Below are 12,459 nucleotides of genomic sequence, written 5' to 3'. Positions count from 1 at the left end.
ACTGAGTTTTGGTACCATGTTTGGGTTTTGACAGTTCCACTAAGCAGAATGACATACCCCATAGTCTTCAAACCTGAGACCTTGGCAAGCTGCTGATAGTTGACATAGACTGGCCGTCTGCACATCACCATTTATTCTGGCTCCTGTGCACTCCCACTGCTGGTGTTTGAAGCCGAGCGCACATGATGTTAGCCACAATCCATCTGTATCCTGTAGTTTCTTGAAAAACCCTACTTTCCCTCAAACCAGTTTCCATGCAGTGGAGGCTGTTCCATTGGGGCTAACGGGACAGTGCCCTACCAACCTCAGTCTGTCCTCAGACACCAGCCTTCCTTCTTACGTATAAGCAGTACAGGGTTTGGTCCTGTCTGTCAGTGTTCTACTCCTCCTAATTCTCAGCATTGCCCTTGTAGAACTCAGCGGGGAAGAGGATGAAGATGAAGCTAGAATCACGTGGCACTATGCACCATCTATTGTTGGGCTCCCTGCCTTCTGCCCTGCCAGTTCCAATGGCACCCTATTAGAAAATGTAAACTGTGGGTAAGATGGAATGCAGATTGCAGACATCTGTTGCTCATGTGCAGATGACAGCAGATGTACAGGTGATGACTTTGTTGAGTAGGAGATGCAGGGGGATGCAGGAGCAGGGAAACAAACCAGGTAATGGTGTGAAGCTTGACTTGAAATGCAGGTGGGGGAAGCAACCTCGCTGCCATTTAGGCTGTTAATGTGTACATTTCCATAATCTGGCCTGCTATAATGTAGCTTCTTCCTAGCCATGTGCACTGTGATCTACTGATAACTACTGGCTAGCTCAGGGATAGGCAAACCCAGCCCTCCAGATGTTTTAGGACTACAACTCCCATCATTCCTGTTTACTGGTCCTGTTAGCTAGGGATCATGGGAGTTGTAGTCCCAAAACATCTGGAGGGCCGAGTTTGCCTATGCCTGGGCTAGCTATTCCATAATAATCTGGCTCACCTCACTGTCTTCAAATATATCATCTGGGTTGTTTTGCTAATGGAATTTCCTCACCTTCTTTGCTACACAGTTCATTTTTTCCTTGATTTTCCTTTCATTGCAGGGAGTTGTGGCTCTGGGGAGCTACAGGTTCCCCATCCCTGGTGCTGAGAATACTGAGCTAGATAGACCCAATAAAAAAGGTAAAGGGGCCCCTGACCATTAGGTCCAATCATGGCCGACTCTGGGGTTGCGGCGCTCATCTCACTTTATTGGCCGAGGGAGCCAGCATACAGCTTCCGGGTCATGTGACCAGCATGACTAAGCCACTTCTGGCAAAACAGAGCAGCACACAGAAACGCCGTTTACCTTCCCGCCGGAGCGGTACCTATTTATCTACTTGCACTTTGACATGCTTTCGAACTGCTAGGTTGGCAGGAGCAGGGACCGAGCAATGGGAGCTCACCCTGTTGCGGGGATTCGAACCGCGACCTTCTGATCGGCAAGTCCTAGGCTCTGCAGTTTAACCCACAGCGCCACCCGCGTCCCTTGATACCTATAGTCTGGCATAAAACAGATTCCTGTGTAATCTGGGATTGTAATAATATAATAAACGGATCAGGCCAATTGCCCATCTAGTCAAGCATTCTGTTTTCACAGTGGCCAATCAGATCATTATCCCCTACGTATGTAGCTGTTTCTTTGCAACTACAAAGGTCAGAAATCTTATTGCTATATTACTATTATTACTACTACTACTACTACTACTACTACTACTACTACTAATTTTAACAATGCTGAGCAAAACCTGACTCATAGCATTTTGAGTAATGCCTTTCTCCTTGTCACTGCCTAGATGAACAGATTATCTGCCTCGCTAGCTCCTGTTGAAGCCCTTTTTTACCCTGTTTTACCTTCTTCTGGCTTCTCATCACTTTTTATGTTTGCTAAGTCAAGCCACCAAAACATTCTTTTTATGTTTCTCTCCCTCCATGCTTAGATGAAGGAGATCAGCTAATCTTATGTAACCAAATTAGCATCTTGTTTTCTCAGTACACCTTCCTCTCCTCTGAAGGCAGCTGGCCCTTGAGTCATTTCCATTTTAGGACCGGCCCGCTGGAGGTGTTTGGCGCTCGAGGCAGAATGATCCTGGCCTTTTCTTAAAAGGAGTTAATGTTACATACCTTAAGGAGGTGGGAACCTCCTTCCTTTTCATATCTACGACGTTGGGGCTACTGCAGAACTGGATGAAGCCATTTATGGAAATGCGTAACTAGGAGGGGGAAATGTCCACATCACTTCTTCTAATAGAGAGCTTAGGTGGTGCATGCCAACAGGATTGCAAACAAAATGGGGCCATGGATGGCGCCATGGAGAAGAAGATCAGCAGCTTATGGGGGTTGCTTGTTATTGTAATTTTGTTTTGTTGACTTGACACCTATAGCCTCCTGGATGAGGGAAGGGCTGGCTGGAATCATGAACAGGAGCATTCTTGTTGTGGGGTGAGGAAACAAGTAGGGCCTACGACAATGTTTCGCAGCATAAGTCCCCTTATTGCAAAGTTTTGAAATGTAATGTGTAAAATGCCAGGGTTATGATCTGTTCAAGGCCCCAAACCTTTTAGAAATGGTCAATACGAAAAAATAATTTGCTGAAATTCATGTTGTACTGTTGCCTTAATTATGGTATTTATTGATTTGGGGCTATTACTGCTTGGTTTTTGTATGCCTAGGGCACACAAAGTTATAAAGGGGGGGGGGGAGAGACACCCAAAAAAAGAAAAGAAAGAAATCTCAGTTAAACTGTGAATGTGTACAGCCTCCCGCTACATGATATAATAGAATTAACTGGTAAAAGTTATAATAAACCATAATTCTATAAGCAAACCACTTAGATATCTCCCTAGAAAGCACTTTGCGAAAATATGTTGTGTAGACCTGCACAGTATGTTTCTCCATTCTTGGAAATGACTTAATAGATTTGAACAAACACCAGAAAATAAAAACCCTCTCGGTCTTTTTTTTTTTTATGTTCTCACTGGCTGAGCTCATTCTATCTTGAGTGGGGTGGGGCATGGGGAGGAAATTTGGACAGATAAATGAAGCAGAAGGGGCACTCATGCGCATGGCAGGGGGCTCAGACATGTTCTGCTTTACTGTTCCTGCCAGAATAATTTCATTTTTAAAATAGCCAACCTATCTGATGCACTTCCTGCAGGGGGTACTTGGGTTCAGGAGAAGGCAGTGACTGGTTTGGTGGACTAGGTGTTAGGAGCTTGGTATGTATCTTCAGCCAGTGGCACTCAGCCTTGGACTCAGCCAGCTCATCCTGGCTTCAATCTTGGAAGACATTACAGCCCTCTTCCTCCTCCTCCTCCTCCTCCTATTTTGGTGACCACTCGTAGCTGAGTAAGATTGTCTTCCATAAACAGGGTTTTAACAGTGAATCCAGTGGAGATCAACAGTGAGTGACTGCGGAGACCAATTCTGGATCCACACGTCCTTCCACAGTGGGGACATAGGTTTTTGGGCGGGAGTTGATCACGGTGAAGGTTTGTCAAGCATGCCTTCCTCTTAGCATGTTTCTCCCTTTCGTCCTGAGTTCGAGTGTCTTCAAAACCCATGACACCTTTGGTAAAGGCTGTTCTCCAACTGGAGCATTCGCAGGCCAGTGTTTCCCAGTTGTCAGTGTTTATACTACATTTGTTTAGATTTGCCTTGAGAGGGTCTTTAAACCTCTTTCGTTGACCACCAGCATTATGCTTTCCATTTTTAAGTTTGGAATAGAGTAGTTGCTTTGGAAGGCGATAATCAGGCATCCGAACAACATGACCATGATTGACCAATCCAACAAAGTTGATGTTGAAGAATCATTTATGTTATATCAAGCACAACGTGCAATTTAGAAAATCTGAAGTGTTGATTTCTAGACCCAACCATGCAATCGGCTACCATTCTTCTTAGGTGTTAAGACTGGCAGAGACGGCCCAACTGGTTGTTCTACCATCCTCAGAAGCTCAGGTGGCGATGGCCTGGGAGAGGGAGTTCTCTGTGGCAGCCCCTAAGTTGTGGAACTCCCTCCCCATATACTGATGGATCACACCATCTAATCCAGAAGCCCACTCTCAGCAGTGGCCAACTAGATGCCTACAGGAAGCCTGCAAATGGAACCTGAGTGCAACAGCATTTTCCTGACTCTTGACTCCCAGCAACTGTGAGTCAACAGTGTGGAGCCAATGGACCACCCCTGCCACTGCGTTTGTGCAGCACTGATAGCCCCACTGTCTCACTAAGCAGCAGTAACTCTGCTGCCAGGAGGTCAGGTAAGCACCATCCATCCATCCATCTATCCATGGCTGCTCTGCAGTGTATAAAGCCAGAGCACATGCCCCAGCTCAGTGTAACATCTGGCAACAGTTTAGGTGTCCTCCAGCCTAGGGATGTGTGAATCTGTCACTTTCCGTTCCTTTCAGTTTCTCACTGTTCCAGCGTTAAACCCAGTTCTCCACATTTCCACATCAGTTTGCATCTTTTATCTTTAGGAAAATCCTCATGAAGATTGATTGGCCTTTTGGTGCAAACTTCTCCTGGTGTACACATTTTTACAATGCAATTTCCCCAGATATAATGCATTTTTTCCCATGAACATATGCATCTTCATGCACACTTTATCTTCTCGTGTATGCATTATTGCCTAAAATACTCGGCTGGTGAACAACTTTGGGGGGGGGGGGATGGAAAAAGAAAAATCCCAAAGGATGGCGGTACTTCCATTCCTGAACTGTCTTGGAAAGTGCAAAATTGAGTCAGTTTCCTCTTCAAGTGAAAACTACGGTATTTTGAATTTCCAGTACGATGGGAATTGCTCAAAACAATAAACCGGGGCAAATAACACAACCATCTATCTGTTCAGTTCTTATTTTGCAGCCTCAAGTTACAGCAACTCGCTACTCCCCAAGGAAATCAAGGGTGTTGCTGGAGTACCGCGAACAGATCTGTAGTCATCTTAAGATGACATACACAACTGGCATCAGAGAGGTGGTGAGGCTTTTTTCCAGTTTGAAATCAAACAAGTAAGATCACTTCCCTCTTTGTCTGTGCTGCTGTTATGGGACTGCCACCCCCCCTCCCCCAGGCTCAGCTGCTTGCCAACTGCCAAGAATTATAGTATGGTTTTGCAGGCAGCCCATTAAAAATAATTGGTGTATGGAGAATAGGTGAAACGGAGGGAGGAGAAATTCAAATTTGTTTGCATTTTAATGAGAAACTGCCTAACTCACACTTCTCCAACCAAAATGTGAACCAAAACACAGATACCATTTGAAACTGACACTTTTCTGAATTTTTCGATGCAGTTCTGCAACCAAATAATATGAACAAAAATGAAAACATTGGGGGGTGCATAAAAGCACATATATCTGTGAAAGATTCATACAGAAATGCATTATATTGCATGACATTGCTTGCAAAAATGTGTATCAAAACTGCAATGCACAAATGTGTTTATTTTTGAGAAATCTGCACCAAAATGCAAATTAATTTTCATGAGGATTTTTTCCTTATAAAAATAAACTATAAAGTGCTGTGGAAATGTGGGTAACTGCAATTCAGTTTGGAAAAAAATTGAAATTTGGAGAACCAAATTTACAGATTTGTCCATCTGCAAAAGGGCATTATAGATGCATCAGGTCATTGTCAGAAAGGTGGATTCAGAGTTAGTCCAGGACCTTTCTCTTAGGAATGTTTGGGAAAATAGGATTGACATAATCATAGAATTATAGAGTTGGGAGGGAACCCAAGGTTCATCTAGTCCATGGGTGGGCAAACTAAGGCCCAGGGGCCAGATCCAGCCCAATCGCCTTCTAAATCTGGCCCAAGGACGGTCTGTGAATCAGCGTGTTTTTACATGAGTAGAAGTGTCCTCTTATTTAGAATGCATCTCTGGGTTATTTGTGGGGCCTGCCTGGTGTTTTTACATCATAATAATAATAATAATAATAATAATAATAATAATAATAATAAAATTTATTATATATACCCCGCCCATCTGGCTGGGTTTCCCCAGCCACTCTGGGCGGCTTCCAAAAGAATATTAAAATACAGTGATGGATCAAACATTAAAAGCTTCCCCAAACAGGGCTGCCTTCAGATGTCTTCTAAAAGTCTGGTAGTTGTTGTTCTCTTTGACATCTGGTGGGAGGGCATTCCACAGGGAGGGCGCCACTACCGAGAAGGCCCTCTGCCTGGTTCCCTGGTTCTACATGAGTAGAATGTGTGCTTTTATTTAAAATGCATCTCTGGGTTCTTTGTGGGGCATAGGAATTCGTTCATTTTTTCTTCTTCAAAATATAGTCTGGCCCCCCACAAGGTCTGAGGGACAGTGGACTGGCCTTCTGCTTTAGAAGTTTGCTGACCCCTGATGCAGGGGTTTAACCCCCTGCAATGCCGAAATCTCAACTAAAACATTCATGACAGATGGCCATCCAACCTCTCCTTAAACACCTCCAAGAAAGGAGAGTCCACAACCTGCCAGGGGAGACTCTTCCCCTGCTGAACAGCTCTTACTCTCAGAAAGTTCTTCCAGATGTTTAAGCAGAATCTCCTTTCCTATACAGTGGTACCTCAGGTTAGGAACTTAATTTGTTCTGGAGGTCCGTTCCTAACCTGAAACTGTTCTTAACCTGACGCAACACTTTAGCTAATGAGACCTCCCGCTGCCGCTGTGCCGCTGCTGCACTATTTCTGTTCTCATCCTGAATCAAAGTTCTTAACCCGAGGTACTATTTCTGGGTTAATGGAGTTTGTAACCTGAAGTGTCTGTAACCTGAGGTACCACTGTGATTTGATGGCCACCAACTTGGATGACTTCTTAAAAGGATTAGAAATATTCACAGGGATAAGACTATCAATGGCTTCTAGCCATGATGGCTATCTCTGCTGTGCCTCCACTGTCTGAAGGCATTGTGCCTGTGAATACCAGTTGCTAGGGATTGCAAGTGAGCAGAGTGCTGCTATGCTGAGGTCCAGTTTTTGAGGTTCCCACTGCTGTTTGGTTTGAGAACAGGCTGCTGGACTAGATGGGCCATTGGCTTGAGCCAGCAGGTTCATCTAATGTTCTTATGTATTAGAACATCTCAATAGATTTTTGATAGTTGCGAACATACATGCATTGGCCTTCCATTGACAGAAGACTTTAGATTTACATCCCTGAAATCTGTATTGCCAAACACTATATTCAATGTAGCAGTTCCCTATTTATAATGGGTTGGGAGTTACTCGTGCGTAATCCTGCTCCGTTTGGGCATTACAGTGGTACCCCGCAAGACAAACGCCTCGCAAGACGGAAAACCCGCTAGACGAAAGGGTTTTCCGTTTTGGAGGCGCTTCGCAAAACGAATTTCCCTATGGGCTTGCTTCGCAAGACGACAGCCCATAGGGAAATCTTCGGGACAGCGGGGAAGCGCAGCGCGTCTTCCCCACTGTCCTCGGACCTCCTCCCGCCGCGCGGCATCGGAATGGCTTTCCTGAAGACTTGGGGTGGGAGGAGGGTTTTCCTTCCCACCGCCAACATTCAGAATGCTGTTCTGAATGTTGGCGGTGGGGAGGAAAAACCCTCCTCCCACGCAAGCCCCGGGAACAGAGGGAAAGCGCTGCGCGCCTTCCCCTCTGTTCCCGTACCTGTCCTGAAGGCTTGCGGTGGGGAGAAAAGCCCTTCTCCGCACCGCCAGCCTGGCAAGCGGTTTCCCTAGGAACGCATTAATTGATTTTCAATGCATTCCTATGGGAAACCGTGCTTCGCAAGACGAAAAACTCGCAAGAAGAAAAAACTTGCGGAACCAATTAATTTCGTCTTGCGAGGCACCACTGTAGATTGCCTAGTTAAACCCTCCGGACTGCACAGCCCATCTCAGCGTGGCTGCCCTTAGTCACTCGTAGAATCTGTCTGTGGGCGTTTCTTAAAGCGTTGCCAACATAAGAGTTGTTTGATGCCCAATCGTTTCCACCTCTCACTGCGCGGGAGTCTCCTGCACAGGGTGGGCGTGGGCAGCGGGGTGCTTGGGCTCTCCTCGCTAACTTCCAACGAAGAGTCCTGGAGCCCCTGCACCTCCCTGTCCCGTTGCTCTCCTGGATCCCTGGTGTTACACTCATTCTCTTCCCCTTCTTCCCGGCTGAGTCTCCCTCTAGCACTTGGACCTTCCCCTGCAGAATCAGAGACCCTCTCCTTCTCCCGTGCCTCTGATGGCAGTTCCCTGACACTATTAAATGTGGATGATTGTCAGGATGCTGTCAGTGGCTCCTGGCTGGTTGCCCAGGAAAGTATAAAGACAAGGAAAATTTTCTTGGCATCCTTTTTTAATTTCCATCTTTACAGAGAGAGGCTATGGAACCCTGCCTCTTGGTTAATGGCATTGTCCTGAGTGAATCTCCACCCCCCTCCCACTTCCTCATTCATCATCATCATCATCATCATCTCCGCTATGAGTGCTGCTACGTGCCCTTTGTCTTTGAGCTCTTTGCTCTCCTACTTTTAAGGCTCACCAGGTTCAGGGAGATGGAGGGTCTGGAATGTTTTCTAAGGACAACATGTCAGCTGGGTGTTGTTCTGGCTCTCCTATGATTTCCCAGCTTTTCCCCTCATCTGCCTCTGAGCTGTGACCACCCACAAACCACTGCTGTAGACTGTATTCCTCTTCCTCCTACCTGGAAGGGTCAGGATGGGGAGACAGTCTCCACCATTCCTCCTCTGCCCAGTCCCTGACTTTTGCATTTATTGTAAGGAGTCAACAGATATAGAGATGGGATCACTGGCACCTTGGAAGTGGAGGTCTTCGCCATTCACTACTCCACACTGGGCTAGCTGGATTCTTGACATGGGCCTAACCCTAAAGGGGATATTGAAATGCAGCCAGTAAGATCACCGGTACTTTCTGACTCAGAATTCTTTACTGCCAGGTAGATCCCTCTGATGACCTCATGGATGTTTTCTTTCACTCATCGCAATGACTCCACGATTGGGTGAGACAAGAAGCTTTAAAATATACATCAGAGTGAAAAGTCATTTTTATGACTGCGATTACTGGGAATAGCTGCCAAGGCACCTCAGGTGAGAAACTTCCATAAAAACTGACACCCAGCCAACATTGCTGCAGAGAGGAAAGGTGCAAAATGGCTTTATAATGTCCATGATGAGATATTTTGGCTTCACATTAGGACCATAAGCCCCCAACAGCCAAATTAGATAGGACGTTAAATGTTGTGGGTGCCCAAACACAGTGTGGTGTAGGAGAGGGGAAGCTTAACCCTTCTGGTCTACTATGGTCCTAGGGAAAATTGACTCTTAAATCCTCTAGAAGACTGTGGAAGGAAGCTGCCATTGTCATCAATGGAAACTTCAGGGTGGGGTGGGCAATTTTTAATTGGCCTTCTGGCAGTTCCTTCCCTGTGAGAAGCCAAGTTACAGGGAACCAGGCAGAAGGCCTTCTCAGTAGTGGCGCCTGCCCTGTGGAACGCCCTCCCACCAGATGTCAAAGAGAACAACAACTACCAAACTTTTAGAAGACATCTGAAGGCAGCCCTGTTTAGGGAAGCTTTTAATGTTTGATCCATTACTGTATTTTAATATTTGGTTGGAAGCCACCCAAAGTGGCTGGGGAAGCCCAGCCAGATGGGTGGGGTATAAATAATAAATTATTATTATTATTATTATTATTATTATTATTATTATCATCATCATCATCATCATCATCATCATTGGACTATGGGGAGAAAAGATAACCCCATCATTCCACTGGCAACTGTAGTTTGTGCAAAACAAACAAGCACACAAACAAGGCATGCTAAATACACTGAGACATTTAATGCCACATTAAATGTGACATTTGCACGCAAAGAGTCACATGGCCTAATACCCAACATCTCCATGTAGGGCTGGCCTGAAACAATTGACGTCCATTGTCAGTCAGTGTAGAAAATACTGAGCTAGATACAACATTAGTTCGATTCCATCAAATGAAACTTCCTCGGTTCCCTGTTTTCCTCTCTGTGCCAGGACCTAGCTGAATCTCGCCTCTCTTGATATCAATAACGTGAAAGAATGACATTTCACTGCATGCCTACACCATTCCTGGCCCATTTATGAGAGTCCAGCCTCCAAGCATTGTTGGCCTGCCATAGGTTTGATACACCTCTCTGTTTTTACAGTTACTTTCACCATTTCTGTGAACATGCCGCTGTGACGTTAACATATGAGAGTGCTGGAGGTGAAATAGTTAAACAGATTACCCAATCAGAACCCAAGGGGGTGGAGTCAGGGGGACTATAAAACCAGCTCTGGGAGGGGCGAAGGGAGGAGTTCGTTGGAAGTTGGGTGCTTGGTTGGAGTGGGAGTGAATTGGGATAGAGTCTGTGGGTAGGTTGAGTTAGTGTAGCAAAATAAGCTGAGTCAGGCATAATTAGGAACTAGGAAGACAAGTAAATATCTGAGAGGTGGTTTAGTGAGTGAGAGCAGGTAGCAGAAGTTATAGGTCTGGATAAGCACCCCATGATTGTAATTGACCGTTTATGAAACCACACGCTTGTTAAACTGCAATAAATAAACAGAAGTTTATGTTCCAATTTAACCCTGACTGGACTCAGTATTGTACCAGGTAGGGCCTGGGTGGTGGCAGCGAGAAATAAAGTGGTGGCACAGGGATCAATAGATGGTGAAACGTCCGGGGACCCTGTGTGATCACCACAGCCACATATACAGGAATCTCTCTTTATGAAATGATATGAGTTATTCCCACCAGTTTTTGGCAGCAAACATGTTTATTTTCCAAATAATTTTAGTAAGACTCTATATAGAACTTCTGTAGCCATGGCTTATTCTTTTTTTCAAGAAAACATTCTTTTGGATTTATTTCACTGACAGTACACAAGTGTTAGTCAGCGGTGGCAGCATCGGGGTAATTGTGTATTATTAGTTCTTGCACCAAAGAGAGAAAAAACAGGGGAGATGTTCTTCTCCAGCCTAAGTAGCACCAGACTGTCCCCTGTTATCACCACTTGGAGGAGACAAAGAGGAAGAAAATGGTGCTGAAATCGATGACCACCACAACAAAATCCCCATGTCAGCAGTTATGATCAATTGATATTTATCACCTACCCTTTGTCATGAGGTCCCATGGAGGGTTACAACAATTAAAACACTATGTTGAAACCAATTTGAAACAGAATTACAGAATTAAATGTGAAGAAGTCTGGTGAAACTCAAATGGTTTCCCAGTTTCAACAGGCTCCTCTAATTTTCTGCTTAGAGTAAAAAGACCATGGCAATTTCACCAAGGATTCCAGTATTAATTTCCAGTGGCACTTACTTCCAAGTAATTATGCTTAAGAATTCAGCATTTGGCTGCAAATGTATACCAAAGCCTGTTTGAAAATAAAATTTAGGCCGACAACTAATTCACGCTTTTCTAGAAAAAGAAGTGCCAGAGCTCACCATGAACAGCTTCCTTGTTCTCTTGGAGGGCAATGGTGCCCTCCAAGAGGTGCTGGAACTGAAAAAAAATCCCTGTCCAGAACAATATGCAAACCGAATCACAGCTTTTCATTGAAATATGCACTTTTCTGAATTTTGCAATGCAATTCTCCAGCCAACATATCTACACAAATTGCATGTACTATGAGATAGTGTGCATAAAATGAAAATATTTGTGAAAATAAGTTACAATGTATTAGTGAAAGTTGCTTTGCAAAAAAAATGTATATTAGGATAAGATCAACAAAGATGCTGCTGATGAACTTTTATGAGGACATAAAAAGAAAAAAAAACTCACAAGTTTTTAGTCTTAGGAAGTTGCTCCTAATGTTAAGCAGTTTTCCTATTAGATGTGGTCTGGAGCAACATAAAGAAAAGGGGAAGGCAGACAGGAGAGAGGTGGAAGGTAAGACAAATGTTGGCCCAGCAGAGGGCAGCGTTGCAGTGTCTACAGACTTAAAGAGCACAGTGCTTTGCATCAATATGAAGATCCTAAGAATGCATAAAGCTGCCTTAGACCAAGTCAAACGATTCATCTGAAATTCACTGGACAGAGCAGGTATTCAGCCCTCATAAGCAGCGTCCAGGCGAAAATCATTGAAATGTTCAGGAAAATCCAGATGTTTGGCGAATGAAATAAAAAAATAGCTCAGAAACTCTTTCTTTCTTTCTTTCTTTCTTTCTTTCTTTCTTTCTTTCTTTCTTTCTTTCTTTCTTTCTTTCTTTCTTTCTTGAGACAAAACTCAACAACTTTGGGCAAAACAAAAAAAAAAAGGAAAAGAACTTTTGTGTCCGGATTTTCACCTTTTCAAATATGGCAACCCTAGTCCTTAGAAGCTGGGGATTGAACCTGCAACCTTTTGCAAGCAAAGTTGTGACCCTTCCCCATCCTTTTGTGATGATGACTTATCAATGCACCAAACATGCACTCCTGTGAACTGATAAAATCACATAAATAAGCAAACTTGGAGGAATTGT

The 12,459-nt window shown here is 44.5% G+C and overlaps 1 long non-coding RNA gene across 2 annotated transcripts; it reads left to right on the top strand.

Moving 5' to 3' along the window:
* Positions 1-4,889: 4,889 nt before the first annotated feature.
* On the top strand, positions 4,890-12,102 carry LOC310711032. Of its 2 annotated transcripts, none has more exons than XR_014528344.1 (3): positions 4,890-5,000; positions 8,913-9,063; positions 11,832-12,102. It is a non-coding gene; the product is annotated as an uncharacterized lncRNA (long non-coding RNA). The 2 variants fall into 2 exon arrangements; XR_014528345.1 differs by having other exon boundaries at positions 4,890-5,032.
* The last annotated feature ends 357 nt before the right edge of the window (positions 12,103-12,459 follow it).

The sequence above is a fragment of the Podarcis liolepis genome (genome assembly GCF_965112155.1).
Source record: "Podarcis liolepis genome assembly, chromosome: 7".
NCBI lineage: Eukaryota > Metazoa > Chordata > Lepidosauria > Squamata > Lacertidae > Podarcis > Podarcis liolepis.
Note: the sequence above shows the minus strand (reverse complement) of the source record. Positions and strands in the feature narration are given on the sequence as shown.